This window comes from Cetorhinus maximus, chromosome 9, assembly GCF_964194155.1.
Source record: "Cetorhinus maximus chromosome 9, sCetMax3.hap1.1, whole genome shotgun sequence".
Classification (NCBI taxonomy): domain Eukaryota; kingdom Metazoa; phylum Chordata; class Chondrichthyes; order Lamniformes; family Cetorhinidae; genus Cetorhinus; species Cetorhinus maximus.
Window position 1 is genome coordinate 97930299 of NC_135887.1, and position 22142 is coordinate 97952440.

At 44.1% G+C, this 22142-nt stretch overlaps 1 protein-coding gene and 1 non-coding gene across 2 annotated transcripts in view; both read left to right on the forward strand.

The window, feature by feature from the left end:
* The first annotated feature begins 18314 nt into the window (after nucleotides 1–18314).
* On the forward strand, nucleotides 18315–18387 carry trnav-aac (transfer RNA valine (anticodon AAC)). Its single transcript has one exon. It is a non-coding gene; the product is annotated as a tRNA-Val (tRNA).
* Nucleotides 18388–21900: 3513 nt separating this feature from the next.
* LOC144684860 (uncharacterized) overlaps nucleotides 21901–22142 on the forward strand; it is a 399842-nt gene continuing 399600 nt past the window's right edge. Inside the window, exon 1 of the mRNA XM_078549191.1 lies at nucleotides 21901–21960. The gene's annotated coding sequence lies outside the window, so the exon portion shown is untranslated. The remainder of the gene's footprint in view (nucleotides 21961–22142) is intronic.

Here is a 22142-nt window from a genome sequence, read left to right on the forward strand (position 1 = left end):
TGGGCCGAATGGCCTACTTCTCCTGCGTCTTAAAGTCTTAAAAAGCTGAGGCAGAAATAGTATAAATCAAGCATATGAAAGACTTCATACTTAATTCCTGCATTCTTTAGATTTATTTTATGTATCTGCCTCAAGTCCTCTACCAAATTTCAAATATTGTCATCTTTTCTTCATTAACAATTGAAGTTGAATAGTTTATGAAGAAAGGCAAATAAAACTGGATTTAAGAGATGCACAGTAAAAATGATATTAAATGGTTAGGGTGTCGAGTTTGGAATCACTATAATCGGTGAGATTATGTGAAAGCCATTTAGGAGGGCAGGGGAAGGTTATATTTACTACGGAAGAATAGTGATCCCAGTACGTTCCTTCAGTGCTTGCCTGCGCAGCATCTCTTGTTTAAAAACAGAAAGCCCCTCTCAGTATTGCTGATCTGGGAAAATTTAATATGGTCAGCTACACATTTTTGGAATGTTCTAATAAAATTCTTGTAAGTAATCAATAATTGGATTATTGGTGTGTCTGTGATAAAAACATACCATTCACAGTTTTTGTTAACGTTGCACCACTTACAGAATCATTGCTTTGTTTCTATGTTATATTACCTTTCAGCTCAATAAGCCTGGGGTCCAGTTTCTTGCATGTGAGCCAGCTGATCCCATGCAATTACCCATTTTATACCATTTAATATTTCTCATTTTCAAGCAACTATACAACTTGACTTTTAAAGAATCAATGATTTCTGCTTCAACAGCTTTTGGTGATAAATTCCAAATTCTAACCAATAAGAAACTTGTTCTGAACTTTCTCTTCAATTCTTTTTCTCATTAAATGTGTCTCACTTTGTTGCTATTTGTTTCTACTGGTTGGAAATCAATTGCCATTAAACTCAACACAACCCTTCATAATCTTGAAGACCTCTATTACGTCACCTCTTAAAGCAGAAATTGCTTAAAACACAGCAGATCAGTCAGCATCTGTGGACATAATAAACAAGTTAATGTAATTCTTCGACAGAACTGAAAAATGAACAAGCATTGAAAAAATTATGGCTAAGGTGCTCTTCGGGATTAACAAAATTTATTCAAGACATAAGAGAAAAAAATGTGAATAACTAAGACAGTGGGAGATAAATTAGGTCTGAAATTGGAATGGGAAAAGCTTGCAAAATTGGGTGGGATCACTGATCCAAAGAAGAAAAGCAGGCCAGTATCCAGGGTGCAGAATCCTCTATCAGTACTGTTCTGACAAAAGGCCTCCACTTCAAAAGCTGGGAAGTCATGCTGCAGCTGTATAGAACCTTGGTTAGGCCACACTTGGAATATTGCGTGCAATTCTGGTCGCCACATTACCAGAAAGATATGGAGGCATTGGAGAGGGTGCAGAGGAGGTTTACCAGGATGCTGTCTGGTCTGGAGGTTATTAGCTATGAGGAGAGGTTGGAGAAACTCGGATTGTTCTCACTAGAGCGACGGAGATTGAGGGGCGATTTGATAGAAGTTTACAAAATTATGAGTGGCATGGACAGAGTAGATAGTCAGAAGCTTTTTCCCGGGGTGGAGGGACATAGATTTAAGGTGAGAGGAGAAAACTATAGAGGAGATGTGCGGGGCAAGTTTTTACGCAGAGGGTAGTGAGTGTCTGGAATTCGCTGCCAGAGGAGGTGGTGGAAGCAGGTACGATAGTGGTGTTTAAGAGGCAGCTTGACAAATACATGAATAGGATGGGAATAGAGGGATACGGATCCCGGATGTGCAAAATGTTTTAGTTGACGGGCAATATGATCGGCGCAGGCTTGGAGGGCCGAAGGGCCTATTCCTGTGCTGTACTTTTCTTTGTTCTTTGTTCAGGTGTCAGTCTATCTCTTCCCTCCTCCTCCAAGTCCATTGCACATTGTCAGCATTCTCTACCATTAACCTTCTTAGCTGCAGTGAAAAGGCCTTACCTTCCCAAGCCTCTCTTTGTAACTGTGGGCAGAATTTTTTTGCTCGGTGGGCAGGCGCATGCCGGACCCGCTCAAGCGTGAAATAACCCGTGTTGATATCGGCCAAGTGTCCCCACGTCAACGTGCGCACTCGTGATATTTCACTCAGCGAGTGCGTGAGGGAGACGGAGACGCGGCCGCCATTAATGAAGAGGCCAGTTAAGGCCCTTGACACACCAATCGTCTCTGAATTTACGTAGCCCGTGAGAAACGGACAGGTCACAATTTGCAAAAGCTCATCCACGGGTGAGATTAGAAGGGTTAGCAGCATTCTCAATACGAGTAGTGAGGAGTTTTGGAGATGTGTGTTGCTGGTTGCTTATGTGAACTGGACAGCTTCATCTCGCTTCAGAGCTGCATTCTGAGCATTTCTAGGCTTCATTTCAGGACTCATTGTTGTCTTCCAGGCCCCCGGAGGATTCTGACCGTGTGGGCCCTTCCAGATATCAGACAGCCTTCCATAACCCTGGTAATGGGGATTGTGGTCTCTGCTGGAGGCACCTCTTCTGAGGAGGAAGAGAGGAGTAGAAGGAAGAGGAGGCCAGGTGTCCCAATGCAGCTTCCTGGGGAGCGACCTGTGGGCAGGAGAGGCGCAGGCACAAGGGGAGCAGGGCCAGCTGGCAGTCCAAGGCGGAATTGGCCAAGAAGACAGCACTATCCCGCTGCTAGGGTTTACAGGCGGTGATGCAGCTACCTCAATATGTTCGAGGTGCAATGCCGAAGGAGGCTCCATCTCTCAAGGGAGACAGTGACCTCCATTTGTCTGAGAATCAGGCCTGAGATCAGCTCCGACTGTGTGAGTGGATACCCCGTGCCAGTGGCTCTGAAGGTCACAGTGGCCCTCAACTTCTATGCCTCCGTCTCTTTCCAGGGCTCAGTGGGGGATTCTCCCAATCAGCTGGCCACAATTGCATCAAACTGGTGACAGAAGCACTGTTCAGGCATGCATTGACTTTCTTTCATTTCCGCACAGATGAGGCCAGCCAGGCTGAGCAAACCAGAGGCTTTGTAGCGATTGCTGGGTTCCCGCATGTCTAGGGTGCCAGTGGGTGAGCCAGCTGCCTTCATCAACAGGAGGGGATTCCCATCCATTAACGTGCAGATAGTGTGTCATCATAAGATGCAGATTTAGCAAGTCTGTGCAAGATACCCTGGCAGTTCCCATGACGCTTACATCCTGAGACACTCCCAGGTGCCAAGGCTCTTCAGTACTCCAGCCCGACTGGATGGATGGCTGGTGGGTGACAAGGGCTATCCCCTCAAAAGGTGGCTCATGATGCCTCTCCGCCACCCAAGAATAGAGGCCGAGCAGCAGTACAACATTGCAATACCCCCCCAGAGCGGGTGTCACTGACAGTGGTTGCATGCTGCGCTCTCCACAATCTGGCACTGGCAAGGGGGGACCCACTGGAGGAAGAGGATCTTGAAGCAGCTGCACAGGCAACAGATGATGAGTCCATTAGTGAGTCCGAGGATGAGCATGGTGAGGAAAATGCCGAGGGCATGGACGCTGACCTGGGTAACCTCCAGGGAGGCAGGGACACCTGGGACGCTTGATCTAACACTCCTTCAGCTAGCCTACCAAATAAGAACTACCACCACATGCCAGGACTGCAGGCTCCATACTCGATCCCAGAGAGGAGCATTTCCTTGGCCACCAACATACACTATGTGCCATTACAATAAAGTTTCAGGAGACACACGTCCATCATTACATAATGGCCTACCTACCCTGCACCTGCAGAACAAATGAAGCATACAGAGGCAAATAGCACAAAATAATAGCTAATTTAATGTTGCATGTGAAACATAGCTGAAATGAACATAAACCGGTGTTGTTTATCATACCAGTAAAAAAGTTAAAGCAAAATGGGGGAACAAAATATCACCCGTGATAAGCCCGTCTTGTGCTTAAGGTGCTTTACATTTACGTTTGCAGATGCTATTTCTAGGTGTTCCCCCTCGCTGGCACTGGCATTGGATACAGCCTGCTGACTGTGCTGTCTTGATGACCTTGGTGGTCGTCCCCTGGCCCGTGGAGCCTGTGAAGGCCCTGCCTGGGAGGGAGCGGCCAGTGCAATGGCTGCCATCTCCCCAGTCGCCGCAGCCTCATCAGATGCCATGGTCACTGGCAGAGGGGAGAGGAGCTGCTACCAGCATCCGGAGCACCCTGAGAGGAGCCCACAGAGACAACAGGCAGCTCATACGCCAACATGAGATCACTTTGGACCTCCCTGCTCACTATTGATGGACGGGCACCTAGCTGAGATACTGGGTGCCCAATCCGTCTCCCACGTGGACACTGACCAGCTGAAGTTATTGCTGGTGTGTGGGTTTGCAGGTCCGAGTGCATCCCCAGAGGCCCTTGATTGAGTCCCTGGAGCAGCCTCTCCATGAGAATCGCCACTCTCTCCATGGAGGAGGCATTGCGCTCGGCCAAGAGGGTCATTGCATTGCTCATGCTCCGTAGGGACTCCTCCCAAAGGAGACCATGGCACAAATCCCTCATGTATCTCTGCCAGATCCTCCCGCACACCCCACTGGACTTCCAGCATCTGCTGCCTAATGGATGACTCCAGAGGCTCATCATCAGCCATCGACTGAGCATTGTCCTGGTCTCCAACAGTCCTCTGACTGCCAGTGCCCTGGGGACTCTCTGCCTCCGCCTGCACCTTAAGCTAGTGGGAATTGCCCTCATCAATGTGCACCGAGATACTAGACAGTGATCTTATGCCCACCGAGGTGCTGGTTTCTGCGCTGGTACCTGCTTGACAGAGTGGGTGTGACGCAGGTGTGTGCTGAGGATCGTGGTCCTCCGGGATCAGGGGTGGCCCTTCAGGGTCCTCATTGCAACCGCCTGCTGGTGAACGTAAGAGGGAGAAGAAGGACATGTCATTCGTTAAAGTCATCACACTGACACTGTGCATGCCAGGCACCCTGGTGAGACAACAGAGACCTGCATCATGGTGCCCTCGTCTTTCGATTATCAATGGGGACTCCAGGTTGGAGGCTCACATCAATATGGAGGCTACACTAGAATAGTTGCAATAACTGACATTCTCACCTCTGTGCACTGCATTCTTACTTTCGTCTGACACCCCAGCCTCACCGCGGCCGGTTGATCGAGGTGAATGCCGCCTCTCAAGCTCCAGGGCCTCCTCATAGCAGCTGAGGATGAGGCAGTGTGGGGAGTCCCCCGCCAGTCCACAACCTCTCAATATTCTTATGGGATGTCTTCTCCTGAAAGGATAGTGGAGCATTGATTAGTCCACTATCTGCAGCACCATTGCAGCCTGGCCAACCTCACCTGAGGAACACCTCACAGGCACATCCAAGTTGTGGCCCTCGAGCCGCAAGGCACTCAGTCCAAGCAGCCAGGGCTCACTCCCTTGGCCAACTCCGGCGTAATTGACAATTGCCACTCTCACTCTTAACACCTCTGAGGTCCATGGGGGGGGATGGCCAGCCTTTAACTGCTCTCCACACTGACCCATGCCAACAGGGTAGTCACCCTTCCCTATCGCAGCAGGTCATTGTAGCGCTTCAGGCACTGCACCCATGTGCGCCTCGCCACATCGTGGCTACTGAACCGGGATGCCACCACCTCCCATGCCCTCTTGGTTAGGTGCAGTGGCATCCTCCTCCCATCTCTGGGGACAAAGGTGTCCCTTCTGGCAGCCACCTTCTCCAGGAGGGCTGCGAGGCACTTGTCAGAGAAATGCAGGGCCGACTGCCCCACCGACATGCCTTCCCGTCTGCGGTGTCCAACCGCACTGGAATCCATAGCGAGAGTACAGGAGATGTCCTTCCATGGCAGCCTTCCAGGGGCTACCTGGGCCGCTTTTGAATCGGTCGCCGGGTGGCCGTTGGACCCAGTGGTCATCATGTCCCACCCCTTCTCGGAGGTTCTCCAGCCGCCTTTCACGCTGGGCAGGCGTTAGTTGGCCTGCCAGCGTGAAATCGCCTTCCGGACCTGCTCGCAGGCAGCGGTCAGCTTCCCAACCGAGCCTGCCCACCCACCAAGGGAAAAATTCTGTCCTATAACTTTATACCTGACAACATCCTACTGAATCTATACTGTATATTTTCCATTGATTTTATGCCCTTCTATAATAGGGTGCCCAAAATTATACAGAGTATTCAAGTTGCATTCCAAAGCTCTTGAACAAGTTCAAAATTACTTCTTTGTTTTTCTATTCTGTATGATTTTTTTATAGCCTTGTCTATATGTGTTAATGCTTTTTAATGACTGGTATGTTTGCACATCAATATCTCTCTGTTGCCCCACTCAATTAAAATATTACCCTTTAGGGTGTATTCCCTTTCCTTATAATAATTTCCAAATTACTTTATGTCACACATTTCTACATTGAACTGTATCTTGCTCCCATCTGACCATCCCAGTAGGCTATCAATGTCATCCTGCAGACTTTGACAATTATTGTCACTACTTACCATGCACGCCATATGGTGTTATCAACAACTTCTAATACTGTTCCTTAAGTCCCAAGACTAGAATCTTTTAATGTTGCTGAAAAAAAGAGACATTTTGCTAAAGCTTTTTGGCTTGCACTCATCAGGACAAATGCAAGAATGCCAAATTTCAAATGATCACAACAATTTATGCTACAGGAGTAAAGGGTGGTGCGGTTGTTAAGATTTCTTTGTGCGTTCTGTAGATTAATTAGGTTTTATTGCATTAGCTTTCTGTTAGAATAGAGTTGCACATGGATTCTACTAAAAACAGTACTTTATATTCCAAGTTATTTTAGTTTCCACCTGTCACTCCAATCAGGTATATTCTTCCTATAATGAAACCCCCATCAGTCTACAGCGTTACCCTGGAGTTATGATCATTCAATATTGCTCCTCTTAGCTTTTTCCAGTACTACACATAATTCATTTACAACCTTATATAGATAAACCTGCAGGTTTTTTCCACCATACACGTACAACTTAATTTTGTCTACCCTTATTGAAGCATTGCCTGTTTGACTGCCGTGTTACTCTTAAGTGCTCAAAATCTAATGATTTTTCTTTGCATTTGTATTCCAAATTTAATATCTCAATATATTAATGTCTGTGCCACATCATAACTTGGTGTGCTCACTAAATACAGAACAAACGCCTTCGTACACTGCTGCATAGTTGCCACTGATATGATCATTTAAATTTATTTTGCAGCTATTTGCGAATTGTAGTGAATTTTCAAGTTCCTGTTCTTAGCCAAGTATTAGAGGAATGGAAGGAGACAAAAGTTTAACCCAATGGCAAAATACTGCAGATATTGAAAATCTGAAATAAAAATAGAAAATGCTGGAAATACTTAGCAGGTCAGGCAGCATCTGTGGAGAGAAACAGAGTTAACATTTTAGGGTAATGCCCTGAAGCCTCATTGACCTGAAACACTAACTCTGTTTCTCTCCACAGATGCTGTATGACCTGCTAAGTTTTCCAGTGTTTTCTGTTTTTATTAAAGGTTTAATACACCTAGTCATTTCAGTAGTTAAACAATTAAGTTATTCCACCTCTGCAAAAGATTAATATTTTTCTAAAGCAATTCAAAAATTCTCCTCCAGAGACATGATTTATGAACATTATTCTCTTTAAATTTGATTGTTTACCATTTTAAGCTCTCAGTACATTAGATTAATCTCAAGCAAGAGGGATAGCAAGAACCTGCTCTAAGAGCCTTAACAATGCTGCTTTTCATTCAGCCACCAGGTGGTGCAAAAGAACACTGCAGCAAAACTCCTCAATTACCTATCTGTTCAACATTCTTTCTCATCCTCAGTTTTTTTGAGGAGGCTAAGATCAAGGACTTACTATGTGGGGAGTCATGAATATAGATATGCATCCTAACTATGTGTGGTACGGTATGTTTGAACACCGATACACAGTACCATTACAGTAGGTAATGGGATAGGTAAGCACACTGGACCAAAGGTCTTCTCCTAAATGAAACCTTTAATATATTAACTTCTGATCACCTGGACCATTAGACTTAATTAGCTGGCCCTTCTTGAAAAATACTAATGTCTGTCAAATTCCCTTTCATTTTGATTTAAAGTAATCTTTTACAAAACAATTTGTAATGAATACACTATTCATACATCGTTCCCTGAAAGCGCTAGTACAAGGAGCTAGTCACTACGAGAACAAGAAGTAGAGATTAATTTATGCAAAATATTGGTTATATCAAATAAGAGTATAGTGATCTGGGAATGCAGGTACATTAATCACTAAAAAGTAGCAACACATGTTGATAAAGCCATATAGAGTGCAATTTCAAATGAATAGAATAGAAAAACAGGAAGGTACAGTTAAATTTATATAGAACCATGGTTAGACCACAGGGTTCTGTGAGTACTTCTGATCTCCATACTACAAAAATGGATATTGAAGCACCGGAGAAATTTACAGAGATGTTTCGAGAGTTGTTGGGATGCAACTAGCCGGAAAGGTTGAGCAGGCTGGGGCTCTTTTCCCTGGAAAAGAGGAGAACTGATTGACCTCCTCAAAGCTATGAAGGGTTTCAATAGGTTGGATGTGAGGAAACAGTTTCCACTTGTGGGTGAGCTTAGACAAGGCACATAAATACCAAGTAGCCACTTACAGATGAAATAAAGGATTTAGGAGAATGTAAAACGTGCTGCCACATGGATGGTTAAAGCATGTAGCGTTGACACATTTACAGGGAGGCTTGATGAGTAAGTGAGGAAGATAGGAATATAGACAAAGTGAGAAGAGGTAAGTAGAATGGAGGCAGCTCATTTACAGTATAAACATCAACCTAGACTCATTGGGCCAAATTGTGCTGTAGATTCTATGTAAAGACCATAGTGAAATTAATGTATGCAATTTTGGGTTTCCTATTACAGAAAAGACATTAAAGTCATAGAAAGCAAACAATACAGTTTCACCAAGATGATGTCAAGGATGGAAAGGTTTCCATTGCTAGCAGAGGAGGCTGATGAGTTGTAATATAGGTTTTCAAAATTCTGAGTGTTTTGATTCTGAATTGGGAAAAAGTACTTCCTGTAGTTGGGAACTCAGTGACAAAGGACTATTAATTTAAATCAGTCACTGAGAGTGAGGAAAGAGATGGGAGAAATGTGTTAAAGCGTGGAATGCTTGTCCACAGTAGTTGAGACAGAGACCATTGTCTCTTTTAAGGAAAAATTGATCAATTTTGAAAGGTACAAGAGGGAGGTGCAAGGCTGTGAGGAGATAGTAGAATAGCGTGATTAGTTTTGGATTGCTATTGCAAAGAGACAGCATGGGGCAACAATTGACTCCTTTGTAAAATCTGATGTTTCTATTTGATAGGAGGCAATGGTACTATCTGACAGCAATTTATTTACTTATTGGCTTGAATAGAAATGCAATTTTAACATGTAACTTGCATTTTTCCTAAAGGTATTACCCCCCTCCCCTCCAAACCAGCACCACCACTATCCCCCCAAACAGTCACTAATTGTAAGCTGTGATTATCTTTCCTTTAGTAATGGTTTTAAATTTTAGATCTAGATGAGCAAAATGTTCCATTAAAGGTGAACCAACTTTAAATTCTGAAACTTAATTCTGAAATTAAGTTTATTAAACTTTCACTTGCAATTTTGTTTGTAATTGGAAACTACAGCTTCTCTGCCCACACTCCCAAACCACACATCAATGTTGTGCTGCCTTTTACAAGATATTAATGTATTTAAATTTGGTGTTACAAGCATGTCTCACACTGGGGCTCACCAAACAAACTGAAGTTTGTAAACAAATTGCTTTAATAACTACTACAATGGTTGCAGCAAGAAACAAGAAGGCACAGTGACTGGCTTGATATCTTAAAAGCTGTATGGAATATCTGCAGCAAGAAACGTTGTGTAATTCAACACAAAAATAATGGACTGACTATAATAGTGAGTGACCTTGTCAGCCTTTTAACTTTTTACTCACAGTGGACATAAGGTTGCCTTTACTTTCGTAGTTACCATGGTTTTTTTTGTTGAATGATGTTTGTCTCTAATGTTTAAATTTATGGCCAACATTTGGTCTGTTCTCGCCCTCAGCTCCTGGTGATCACATGTTGAAACCTTTTGCTTGTATTTCTTTGTATAAATATTTGTAAAGACAACATCAAATCACTACATTTGTAATAAAGATGCTGTTGATTTTTATAATAAATTTTTTTATTTTAAAAGCTGCACTTTTTGGTCACTTGAATTTTTTTCTTCATTTTGAATACACTGCTGAAAAGACAGAACACTAAAGAGATGTCAACACTAAAATGAAGGAAAATAGAAGCAAAATGCATGGATGCTGGAAATCTGAACTAAAATCAGAAAATGCTGGAAAAACTCAGGAGGTCTGGCAGCATCTGTGGAGAGAGAAACAGAATTAACGTTTCAAGCCCAAAATGACTTCTTCGGAACTAGAGAGAAGTAGAAATGTGATATGTTTTATGCTGTCAAAAAAGGAAAGGGTGGGACAGGTGGAGCAAAATAGAAAGTCAGGGATAGGTTAGAGGGCAGGAGAGATTAAGTGACAAAAATTTCATGGAACACAAGGCAAAGGGACTGGTAATGACAGTACTAAAGTCTAAAGCTTTGGTCCAGAGTAGGTGTTAATAGTAGAATAAAGGGTAACATTGTCTGAAAACAAAATAGCAGAATGTGTTAATAGCAGAGAAAGGGTCAGCGCTGTCTGAAAGCAAAAGCATGAGGGGAATTCAAAATGGAGGACAGAGCTCATGGTCTGAAGTTGTTGAACTCAATGTTGAGTCCAGAAAGCAGTAAAGTGCCTAATTGGAATGTGAGGTGCTGTTCCTCCAGCTTTTGTTGGGCTTCACTGGAACATTGTAGCATGTCAAGGATGGAAATGTGAGCATGAGAGCAAGATGGTAAATTGAGATGGCAAGCAACCAGAAGGTAAGGGTCATGCTTGCAGACTGAGCGAAGGTGTTCCGCAAAGTGGTCACCCAGTCTACATTTTGTCTCCCCAGTGTAGAGGAGACTGCATTGTAAGCAGTGAATGCAGTAGACTAAACTGAAAGAAGTGCAAGTAAATCATTGCATATCTCAGTGTAACATTTGCTCGTTTACTTTCTTCCTCCTCACCATCCAAGGTCCTAAATATTCCTTCAGGTGAAGCAGCAATTTCACAATCTGAGGATATCAAAAAGTGTTTTCCAGCCAACAGAGGACTTTTTGAAGTGATGTCACTGTTGTTAAACATCACAACCAATTTGCACCCAGCCATGTTCTATAAACAATATGATAATAACGAGATAATCAGTTGTAGCGATGTTGGTTCAGTGATATACGTTGGCCAGGACACAGGGAAGAATCAACACCCCTCTTCCCCGCTTCCACCCCCCCCAGCGCACGAAACTGAAGATGAAGCTGATAGTAGTAAATACTCAGAATAACTACTTGAAGGAAAGTAAAATAAGAGCCATATGTCTTGGAAAATTATGGGCTAATAAATGAAAGTCAGCACAAATTGGTTAAAAGCTATATCATGTTTGATTTTAACTTAATTGAATTTTTGGTAACATAATAAAAAGGGTTGTTGATGGTAGTGCAGTTGACTTCTATATATGGAATTTCAAAAGATGTTTAATAAAGCATCACAAAATAATCTTGTAAGCAAAATGAAAACCCATGGGATTAAAGTGACAGTGGTTCTGAAATTGGCTAAAGGACTGAAAGCAGAGAGGAGTGATGAACTCCAAACATTATGCACCTATGCTTAAACAAACAACTTCATCCATCACATTAACAGCAAGTAGTACTATTGAACTATTGTTTAAGCCGTAAGTGTGTTATAATTTTTGTACAATGCTTTGGCATTCAAGGGCTTAAAATACTAAAACTGTTTGCTGCTGGTGTAGTTGGTAGATCTGGAAGGGGATAGGTAATAAATAAGATTTGAGAACCTCTCCTATATTACGTGGAAGTCCCAGAAAACAATAATTTGTGTTTATATAGCACTTTAATATAGAAAAATATCACAAGATGCTTGACAGATTTGTGATCGGATAAAAGTGGATATTGAAGGAGATCTTAGGAAGGGTGACTTGGTCAAAACATACAAAATCTCCTCATGGGGAAGCAGGTTTCTGTAAGTACACATGAGCAGGGCTCTCAACTGATAGAAATTAGGCAATGGCCAGAATATTCTGCCCCCACAGGAAGTCAGGAAGGAAGTGAGCAGGCCTGAAAAGCTGGTAATAAAAACAAAAAACTGCGGTTGCTGGAAATCCAAAACAAAAACAGAAATACCTGGAAAAACTCAGCAGGTCTGGCAGCATCGGCGGAGAAGAGCAAATTTGACGTTTTGAGTCCTCATGACCCTTCAACAGAAGTTGGTGGTTGGTGGTGGTTTGGTGTCAGTACCGATACCTGACACCTTCCCACTTCCACCAGAAGTAAGTTCTGGGTGGGTAGGCCCATGGTTGAACTTCCCACCCCGTCTCCACTTTTACCCGCCAGCCACAATGGTGGGTTTTCACACTGTTTCATCCCAAACCCGCCACATTATTTATGCATTCCTGGAAAACACGCCGTATCCATGCCAGGCGGGCTCCAATTCGCCTGCCACACTGTCACCTCACCACTTCATCACGCCAGGCACCACATTTAAAGTACAGCCGTGCTCAGTGCTTCCAGTCTAGGACTGCAGCAAAGAAGACATGGCCCCGAAGGGCAAGAAGACTGCAGCCCTCGAGCACCTTTTGGACACCCTGGAGGCTCGCTGTGATGTCCTCTACCTGCGCTCTGGTTGCAGCAGGGCCAGCAAAATTACCACTCTGGCTTGGTAGGTGATGGCAGCTGGTGATCAGTGCCAATGCTGCACAGAAGAGGTTGGCCATTCAATGCAGATAGGGGATGAATGATCTCATCAGTGCAGCCAGGGTGTGGCAACCATCTCATCACTCTAAACTCACACACTCAAGCCCATCACACATTCACTGGCATCTCACTCACTGCCAGCTCAAGGGACATCACCACTCATTCTCTCACACACACCCCCACGTATCCATCTGGCTTCATCTCCTCTGGAGACTGCCTCCTCAGCCCTCACTATCTTGAGGCCACTTGCACAGACCAACATGTGCCCCCCCACACACACCTTGGGATACCCTCCTTCCCCAGTATAGCCCTTGTCCTACGGCCCCTTCCCTTGCCTGAGGCCACTTCTCCCCCTTCCCCAAGCAAGCTCTAGCCCTGCAGCCATTTAAAAGCCACCAACATATGGCTGGTCTGGTAGATAGAGACCTACCCGTGAGCCCCCCTAAAAGTGGTGCTGTCTGTGAAGCCTGTTGCTGATAACTGCGAGTGCTGACCATAGCAAGGTAGGCAAACAAATCTTGAAGTCCCAAGCGAAGTGCAGCTCACCAAGTGCACGTCGCTTATGTGCTGTTGTGAAACATGTCAGCGTGTTTTCCCGTCTACATGGGCGGACGATCCAGCAGTGGGGGACGATTCCGGCAGGCTGGCCTAATAATGATATGCTGATGTATTACAATGAGATTCCCGATGTCCGATGGCGGTGAGCCACTGGCGGGCAGAGCGGACGATTGCGAACTAGTTTCACTCCACTGTGAAGCCAATCGCACAATATTGTCCACTCATGTCACCGAACATGCCCGACGTTGGCAGGCACAGAAAATCCCGGCCAAGAGTAATAACAACTTGTAGTTACATAGACCATTTATAGCAGTAAAACATCACAAGGCACTTCATATGAGTGTTATGAAACAATATTTGACACCAAGCCACATGAAATGTTAGGACAGATAAGCTTAGTCAAGAGCTTAGTAAGGAGCATCTTACAGGAAGAGAGAGGCAGAGAAATTTAGGGATCGGATTCCAGAGCTTAGGCTCTTGCAGCTGAAGACATGGCTGCGAACCGTGGAGTGATTAAAATCCAGGATGCACAAGTGGCCAGATTTGGAGGAGCGTCCAGATTTCAGAGGGTTGGAGCCAACGTCCCCTCTAAACTCTTCTCATTTTACATGGCCTGTTCATTTCAGTGGGTGGTACCTTAAATTTTTTGTATGGCCATGCATCTACAGTACCTTAAAGAGGACAGCTTGTGAGCAAATCATGTGGCACCTACCAGGTTGCTGCACACTTGTGCAGCTTACAGACAGCATTGGTTATAAGGCAGGAAAGATTAGAATCAAGCTTAAAGGGGAAAGGCCACTGTCTAAGACCCTCCCGCCATAGTACACCGAAGGGGTGGAACTTGTGTAAAACCTCGCAGGCTGTTTGTTTGATATGAATTGTATTGTAATTTTAACCTGTAATTGTATTGCAGTGAGGCACCTCAGAATGCCACATACCATAATAAAGGAAGTTAAACTGCATTGCACTTTATGCTGTGTCAAATTTGAACTGTTATTTAATGTACATTTAGAAATTTTATGAAATTCCTTTGGGAAAAAACCAAAAAGGTTAGTGAGATGGGGGTCAAGGGAGGATTTGAAAACAACAATGAGATTTTAAAATTGAGGTATAGATGGGCTTGGAATCAATGGTCAAGTGTAGAGTGTAACAAAGGCATGGTTGAGGCTTTCAGCAGCAGATGGACCAAAGCAAGGGTAGAGATGGACAATGTTGCAGAGGTGGGATTAGGCTGAATAGCATTTTTCAGCCAGCATGAACACATTGGGCTGAAAGACTTCCTTCTGTACAGTAAATATTTCTATGTTTCTAGGTGGAAGTAGGTGGTCTAAAAATAGAATGGGGATGTGGTCGAAAATTCATCTAGAGCCAAATATGACACTAAGGCATTTGATGCCCATCCCTAATTGCCCTTGAGAAGGCAGTGATGAGGCACCTTCTTTAACCGCTGCAGTCCTTACGGTGTAGGTACATCCACAGTGATTTTAGGAAGGGAGTTCCAGGATTTTGACGCAGTGACAGTGAAGGACTACAACATTGTTCCAAGTCTGAGTGAGATGTGACTTGGAAGGGAACTTACTGGTGGTAGTGTTCCCCATGCATAAGCTGCCCTTGTCCTTCTAGGTGGTAGGCGAGTTTCCCAGGTGTTGTCAAAAGAGGCTTGGTTTCTCATGTGTCGGTGCAGACTCAATGGGCTGAAGGGCCTCTTCTGCACTGTGTGATTCTGTGATTCCGTGAGTTGTTGCAGTGCATTTTGTAAATGGTAGACACTTCGGGCACTGTGCATCAGTGGTGCAGGGTGTGAATATTTAACAGACTGCCGATCAAGTTACTGCTTTGTCCTGGATGGTGTTGAGCTCCGTGAATGTTGTTGGAACTGCACTCATCCAGGCAAGTGGGGAGTATTCTGTCATATTTCTGACTTGCGCCTTGCAGATGATGGACAGGCTTTGGGGAGTCAGAAGGTGTGTTACTCATCACAGAATTCCCAGCATCTGACCTGCTCTTGTAGTCACAGTATTTACATAGCTGGTATAGTAAAGTTTCTAGTCAATAGTATACCCTAGGATATTGATGGTGGGGAATTCAATTATGGTAATGCCATTAAATGTTAAGGGGAGATGGTCAAATTCTCTCGTTGCAGATGATCATTGTCTGGCACTTATGTGGCATGAATTTTACTTGCCACTTGTCAGCCCAAATTTAAAAGCTATTTAGGTCTTGCTGCATGCTGGTACTGTTTCAGTACCAGAGGAATCGTAAATGGTGCTGAACACTGCTCAATCATCAAAAAACATCCCAACTTCTGACCTTATGAAGGAGGTAAGATAATTGATGAAGCAGCTGAAGGTAGTTGGGCCTAGGAAACTTTACTGAGGAACTCCTGTAGCAATGTCTTGGGGCTGAGATGATTGGCATCCAACAACCACAACAATTTTCCTCTGTGCTAGATATGACTCCAATGAGTGGAGGGTTTCTTCCCTGATTTTCATTGACTTCAATATTGCTAGGATTTCTTGATGGCATAGTCAGTCAAATGCTGCCTTGATGTCAAGGGTAGTCACTCTCACCTCAACTCTGAAATTCAGCTCTTTTGTCCATATTTGTAACAAGGCCTGTATAAGGCCTGAACCCAAATGCCCCTGGCAGAACCCAAACAGAGCTTTGCTGAGAAGGTTATTGCTAAGTAAGTGCTGCTTCATAGCACTATCAACAGCATCTTCCATCACTTTGCTGATGATTGAGAGTAGACTGAGTAGACTGATCAGTGATAATTGACTAGTTTGCAAACTGGCTGGTTCAGCGTCAGAGAGTTGCCAGGGATAGGGATGATGTCTTTGGTTAGAGAACAGAGTTTGTGGCAGGGACCAACAACAATAGTTTCAGTCTTCCAAAAATTTAGTGAGAGGAAATTTCTGCTTGAACCAGCAGTGTGACAACTTGGAGACAGTGAAGGTGCAAGAGGTGGTGAGGAGGTGGAGAAGTGTGTCATTAGATTACGTGTACTGTTGCCACTGCCAGAGGTCAAGAATACTGGATACCAGACCAGCAAGGCCATGGCATGGGGGAAGGATAACACCACGTATAGCGTTTATGTCATCACTGTCTCTCGTATGATTTGAGATGGAAAAGGCATGATGGGAATTACAAGTAAGTGAGAGATGATGGGGGTTCGTGGAGAGGTGGGGGGGACAAAAAATATGAAAACCAAGTTTTCTGTGTCCGTCAGTTCTTTATGTTGAAAGATGTCAATATGTGAGGAAAAATAAGCATGAAAATGTGCTTCGCAAGAGAAATAAGGCTTTTAAAAAATCTCTTCTTATCTTTTATTGTTGTGGAGGGAAGATGATGTGCTGCCATCTCGGATTTAAAGATGGTTACCTGATTCACCAAAAGCTCCTACTGTCTGCAACTAAACAGTGATGATCCAGCCTGGGATTGGGTTTTGGCGGGGGTTGAGGGACAACTTGCTGCCCACCCTCAGCACTCAAACAACCCTTGACTGAATGAACGTGAGAGTCGCATGCAGAAAGAAGTGTTTGATTTGGGGCTGCTGCTGATGGGGAAAAGAATGAACAAAGACCCCTGCCGGTGCTTCGCTGCAGCAGGTGTAGGTTAAAAAATGCCATAAAGGCATCTGGTAAAGGACAGTGGCCAGACTGGCTAAAAATTGGACTATTTGGTATAAAACCAGATGAATGGCCATGTGGGACCTAACTATGTGTTTTCAGATACCGTTGATGAGGAGAAGCCTGTAAATAAGAAATAAGAGGTGGGGCAAGGATTCGGTGGGGGACTTCAGAGAGCATATGGGTGGGAAGTTGCAGGATATTCTTTGACCATGACTGTATAGTTGTGGGTGGATACAGGCAAGAAGGAGCGGTGTTGGGTGGAGGATGGTGGGGTCATCTGTGTCAAAGGTTGTAGCTGGATTGAGAAGAGTGAGTTCAGATAGTTTACCATATAGTCACAATGTCATACAGAGATAAAAGCAAAGAACTGCGGATGCTGGAAATCCAAAACAAAAGCAGAAATACCTGGAAAAACTCAGCAGGTCTGGCAGCATCGGGGGAGAAGAGCACAGTTCTGTTGAAGGGTCATGAGGACTGGAAACATCAACTATGCTCTTCTCCCCCGATGCTGCCAGACCTGCTGGGTTTTTCCAGGTATTTCTGTTTTTGTGTTTGTAGAGTCACAGTGTCAGCAGTGACTGTGACTTCAATAACTTTAAGGCAGCTGGTTTCAAGGGCTTTGAGTTATTGACCCTCAAGAGGTTGGAAATTAATATTGAAAATGATACCCAAGCAGTTAAAAGGTGTGTATCAAAATGATTAGAAGGAAAGATTCTACTGAATTAAACGTTTGCTATTCTTGCTCAGATAACATATTAAACAAGCAACCTTCAGGAAGGGGAATTAGCTCAAATGGTAGAGCGCTCGCTTAGCATGTGAGAGGTAGCGGGATCGATGCCCGCATTCTCCAATACTTTTAAAGGTTTGCTCGGCAGTTTGTCACCCTCTTCAAGCGGACAATAGCGCGGTCAGCACCCTCCCCAAGACCACCCAGACCGGGCCCCACCTTCTGCATTTTATATTGTTTAATGAGGATTTAACCGGTAGAGGAAACCGGCGCAGCCGAGACTAGAGTCTCTAACGCGCGTTAGTCCAGCGCCGGGGGGCGGGGACAAGAAGCGCGGCCCGGAGGCCGAGAGTCTGACCAGGGCGGTGGGCTGGGGCTGATGCTGAGGTGTCGGTGTGAGGGCCGGGTTCGGAGGCCGGGGTTGAGTTTCAGTGGGTGATAAGGGCCGGGTAGCTGCACTTTAATCACAGGCGGGAATGTTGCTCAATTCCAGGCTCCAGCCGCTGGTTTCGATGTGTGGGCTCTACATTGGGGAGTTCTGGTTTGCCTCTGTCGTCATGAGCGTTTCCGTAGTGTAGTGGTTATCACGTTCGCCTAACACGCGAAAGGTCCCCGGTTCGAAACCGGGCGGAAACATTTTTAAAAATTTATGTTGCTAATAATTTCACAGAAGTCTTAATTTTTTTCTTCATTATTTTTGATTTTAAATGGGATTTTATGATTGCACCACAATATGTCCAGGGTTAGGATTTCGTATTTTTCTCTTTTTGGGCTGCCAAATGACCCAAACCAAATTAACCAATTGAGTAATTTTCAAATCAAATGTTGTTGTTGTTGTTGTTGTTCTGTAGGGAAATTCTAATAACTCTTTCATTAATGTTTAGAGTGCACACGTACCATATCATTCAAGTTGTTACAATGCAAAATCAGCTGGAGTAATTGCACTATCCCACAAGACCTTATTTATGGATAGAACAATAATTAGTATCTATAGCAGAAGGAAGGACAAAGTGTTGGTAGCAACAATTTTGGAATTTTGTTTCTTTTGGTAGCTGGGAAAATAACTCACAAAGGTGCTTCTTAATGGCCTAATATGGCCAATGCTTCTCATACAGTCAGATAACCTGCTCTGTAAAAACTTCTGTTCAATATGAGTCTCTCTTCTTAGGCAATCTCTCGGGATCAAGGATCACTTGTTTCCATTCCAGTTCAATAGGTTCTGAAATGGTTGATAAGTCCAATGGGCAATCTGCAGATTCTGCCAAATTCAGGACTGGTGATGCTTGGAAGAGTCAGGCAGATGAGGTATTTGGAGGTTTTTGGACTCTCTCCAACTCTCTCCCCTGCATGCTCGTGACGAAGTCTCTCATTGTGTTTTATGCCTTCCCACATAAACCACATTTTGGTTGGTCACAAGCAAGGGACGCCATGAGTCAGTGAGGATGTTTGACCTCTTCAGGGCTTTGTGGACATCGCTGAAGCATTTCTGTTATCCTCCTGGAAGTGTCGTGACTGAGTTCCAAGTAGAACAGTTATCCTCAATGATGGGGGAGCTCAGCACTCAATGCATAAGACAAGGCTAAAGCAGTTGCAACCATCTTCAACCAGAATTGTTGAGTGGATGATCCACCTAGGCCTCCTCATGCAGTCTGCAGCATCACAGATGCCAGCCTTCAGCCAATTCAATTCACTTCATGCGATTTCAAGAAATGGCTGAAGGCAGTGGAAACTGCAAAGGCAATGGGCCCTGACAACATTGTGGCAATAGCACTGAAGTCTTGTCCTCCAGAACTAGCCGTGCCCCTAGCCAAGCTGTTCCAGTGCAGCTGACATCTACCTGACCATGTGGAAAATTGCCCAGGCAGTCCTGACTATAAAAAGCAGGACAAATCCAATCCAACTAATTACCACCCTCTCAGCCTCCTCTCGATCATCAGCAAAGGTGTCATCAACAGTGCTATCAAGCGACACTTACACAGCCATAATCTGCTCACTGATGCTCAGTTTGTGATCCACCAGAACCATTCGACTCCTGACCTCATTACAGCCTTGGTCCAAATAAGGACAAAAGAACTGAATTCCAGAGACAAGATGAGAGCAACTGCCCTTGACATTAAAGTAAAATTGAAGTCAATGAGAATCAGGGGGGGAAATTCTCCACTGGTTGGAATCATACTTAGCAAAAAGGAAGATGTTTGTGGTTGTAGGAGAGCTATCATCCTCTGTCTCCCAGGCCATTGCTGCATTAGTTCCTCAGGGTAGTGTTCTAGGTTCAACGATCTTCAGCTGCTTAATCATTGACCTTGCCTCCATTATAAGGTCAGAAGTGGAGATTGCACAATGTTCAGCACCATTTGCAAATCCTCAGATACTGAAGAAGACTGTGTCCATATGCAACAAGCCCTGGATAACATTTAGGCTTGAGCTAATAAGCAGCAAGTGGCATTTGCACCAGGAAATGACCATCCCCAACAAGAGAGAATTTAACAATATCCCCTTGACTTTCAATGGCATTACCATCATTAAATCCCCCACTATCAACATCCTGGGGTTACCATCGACCAGAAACTGAACTTCGCCAACCGTTTAAATGCTGTGACTACAAGAGCTGGTCAGAGGCTGGGAATTCTGCAGCTGGTAACTCACCTCCTGACTCCCCAAAGCCTGTCTACCATCCACAAGGCACAAGTGCTTGACTGGCATTTCATCCACCAGCCTAGACATTCATTTCCTGCCCAGTGGCAGCAGTGTGTGCTATAAGGTGCAGTGCAGCAACTCACCACGGTTCCTTTGACAGCACCTTCCAACCTGCAACCTCTACCACCTAGAAAAACAAGGTCAGCAGACACATGGAACACCACCGCCTGCAAGTTCTCCAAGTCGCTCACCATCCTGACTTGGAACTATATCGCCATTTCTTCACTGTCGTTGGATCAAAATCCTGGAACTCCCTTCCTAATAGCACTGTGGCTGTACCTACAACACATGGACTGCAACGGTTCACGAAGGCAGCTCACCACCATCTTCTCAATTAGGGACAGGCAACAAATGCCCATATCCCATGAAGATTTTTTTTTAAGTTGTTTCAGGAGTCTGGTGTCAGGAATACAAATGACACGTCCCATCCAATGGAGCTGATTTTGAGTGATTAGCACCTCGATGCTGGGCATGTTGACTTGGGAGAGGAGGCTGCTGTTGGACTACCATTGTGAGTGCCCGAATAAGAACACAGCTGTGCTGATCAGTAATAGGTTGAGAACAATCTCATGGACAAACTGAAGCTAAGTAATTGGTGGTGGTAAACCTTGCAACAGGATGCATGAGTCAATAAGTGTCAGTTGGTATGATGCTAGTCAGTGACAAGAGAAGAAATGTGAACAGCGGAACCCTAGTCCACTATCAGATGTGCTGTGAAATATGTAGGAGTGCTTGTACCTCTCATTTTGGCCTGAGTTGTCAAGACTGATTCTCTTTCAACAATTGTCCTTTTCTTCCAGTATGAAGGACCAGCATCATTAGCTGGTTTTGAAAACACCAAGACAACCACAGAAACCACACTAAAAGCTGAGTGTACAGGTTTCCCAACCTATTGAAAGATTTCCCATGGCCAGACCTGATCAGAGAGACCCAGCAGTGAATGAAACTCTACTCAATAATTTAGACGCCAATAAGAAACTTGCAAGGAGGAGAAATTAGTTCACGTAGAGTCGTTACCAGACTACGTCGATTCCCTGGGGACAAGTTTCTTCGATGATATCAATGGAGAAGTGGCTCTATGCGAATTAATTTCTCCCCCTTGATTTTTGCTGGACAATCAATAAAAACTTCCTGAAAAATACATACTGTTTAATGCTAATAATTTACAATCTTGTGTCTGAAATAAGAAAGTCTTCCTTTTAGTTGTTTGTGTAATATGGGTTGACAATCTAATTAAAATATTAAAATTATGCACAACACATACATAAAAATAATTAGATTATAAAGCAAAGTTACAGATTCAGTCTCCATATATCTTTAACGTATCTTTTGTTCTGTCATGCCTTCAAAAGTGAATTCCATTGCATTTAGCTTATTACTTTCACAAACATGTTTTAATAGCCCATGAACTTTCACCCCCTGATATTTACCCATAAATCATTGTTCCTCTCTATCCCAGTGATTGTGCAACATGACAAATGCAAATGTAGCAAGCAGCAGTGCACGGTAAAGGTACGTTGATAATATTTTAATACTAAATACAATGATACACCATAGGATCTCAAAAAGAAATGGTAAATTCTTTTGAGCACTTAAAGATAAAAGAAATCAATAGGGCGTCTGGGGTGAAATTCCATTCTTCTCCATTTCCAATATGTTACAAGCTGTGCCTGTTTTGAAAAAGAACTTTACAC